This window comes from Lygodium microphyllum, chromosome 10, assembly GCF_053477565.2.
Source record: "Lygodium microphyllum isolate KBCC chromosome 10, Lygodium_microphyllum_v1.1.10, whole genome shotgun sequence".
Classification (NCBI taxonomy): Eukaryota; Viridiplantae; Streptophyta; class Polypodiopsida; order Schizaeales; family Lygodiaceae; genus Lygodium; species Lygodium microphyllum.
Genome location: NC_141144.1, coordinates 121,961,101 through 121,962,985, shown reverse-complemented (window position 1 = coordinate 121,962,985; position 1,885 = coordinate 121,961,101). Strand labels below are relative to the sequence as shown.

The following is a 1,885-nucleotide window of genomic DNA, read 5'->3' as shown; positions in this document are numbered from 1 at the left end:
CAATATCTAGCTGCAAACTTTTCCCATTGCTTCTAATTTCCTCTAAATAAACTCTTCTAGATTTTATTCCCCCTTGTACATTCAGCTTTTGAATAAATTGAACAATGGTTTCACCAAAAATGTGTGTGTGTGTGTGTGTGTGTGTGTGTGTGTGTGTGTGTGTGTGTGTGTGTGTGTGTGTGTGCGTGCGTGTGCGTGCGCGTGCGCGTGCGTGTGCGTGTGCGTGTACGTGCGCGTGTGCGTGCGTGTGCGTGTGCGTGTGTGTGTGTGTGTGCGTGTGCGTGCGTGTGCGTGTGCATAGGTGTGTACTTGTGTGTGTGCACGCACGTGCGTGCCCCCCCATGCACCACGTGTGTGTGCATGTGTGTCCTCCACTTGAACTTTACTCAATACAAAAATCACTTGTTAATTCTAAGAAAATAAGTTTACCTTCAAGTATTTGAGTTTAAGATTCTCGGGCATATCGTAATTCTTCACAACTTGGAAGAGAGTAGTTATGATGTCGGATGCCGAATACCCATATCGTAGAGCTACTTAAGGCTTATATATGCTTCATTGATCTTGCCTAAGGTGGTGTGATGTATGATGTTTATGACATGAAGAGGATGTGGTTGATCACAAGCCTAGAGAGAACATGTAAGAGTTCACACCCAAGTTAGGGTGCTCAATTGACCCATACATGCATACTTACATACACACATAGCACAACATGAATGATATAACATGCATAACATGACACAACATAGCATAAATAGGATACATACATAACAACATAACATAATGTACCCACATGCAATACATGCGCATGGTCAGAACAATACATACAAAAAGTACAATACATATGTAACAAACATATATAGATACATAACACTACATACAATAAATGTAGTACATAGATAGCATACATACATAAGTGTGTATGCACACATACATGTGGAAGTGTATGCAAGTTCACACTTATACACACATATATACATACATCTATACACACGTAGATACATATGCACATGAGTATTAGAACTAAAAACACGATGATAACCTTGAAAACATTCTCTTGGTTCACAAAATGAAAACCATTGTCCATAGCTTGAAGGTTGTCCAAAGCCAATGCATGTCCCCATCAGTTGTTTGTAAACACAACACTTCCAGACCTTCACTCACATATGGCACCTGACCAAGAGCATGCCAACATGGTTCACATCATAAGAACACTAATTTTTGCTACTATCAAAAACTTTTATAGAGCCACCAAAGCTCACTACTAAGGAAGCATTAAGCAATGCAAGCCAAAGCCTTTCTCCACCCAGAAAACAAAATGGAGAGAAAAAAAAGGTACATCACACATTTTTTGCTTGGACAACTCGAAGCAATCAGTCAACAAGTCCTAGTTCGAAAGTCTTGAGAACCTAACTATTGCACATCTACTTTGAATGGGCTCAATAATATTTGATGACAAGTTACAAGCCAATGCAAATCAGGTAGTACTAGAGTATATCTCCATTATCCTCGGTGAAGTGCCTGTTGAGCTCCACTTGTCATGCTGAACCTCATAATAAAAATTAAAGTAATGTGTGTGTGTGTGTGTGTGTGTGTGTGTGTGTGTGTGTAATATACATCTTACTACTATATTATTTTTGTTGTAGGTTGGGAAAGCCCCGGGGAAAGCCCCGAACCTCCAGAGGGCTTTCCAAACCTACTCCCTTTTCCAAACCTCTTTTTTTCAATTAAAACCCCCTCCTTTCCCCTCTCTCTCATGTCTCACACACAGATGTAATCTTTCCTTTTCTCTTTCCCCTCCCCTTTTTAATTAAAAGCCCTTCCCCCCCCCTCCTTCTCTCTCTCATTATAGGGCCTAGGCTCTCTCTCTCTCTCTCTCTCTCTCTCT

The 1,885-nt window shown here is 40.7% G+C and overlaps 1 pseudogene; it reads right to left on the bottom strand.

Moving 5' to 3' along the window:
- Positions 1-411: 411 nt before the first annotated feature.
- LOC148030512 (replication factor C subunit 4-like) lies at positions 412-1,539 on the bottom strand (annotated as a pseudogene).
- Between the last annotated feature and the right edge of the window lie 346 nt (positions 1,540-1,885).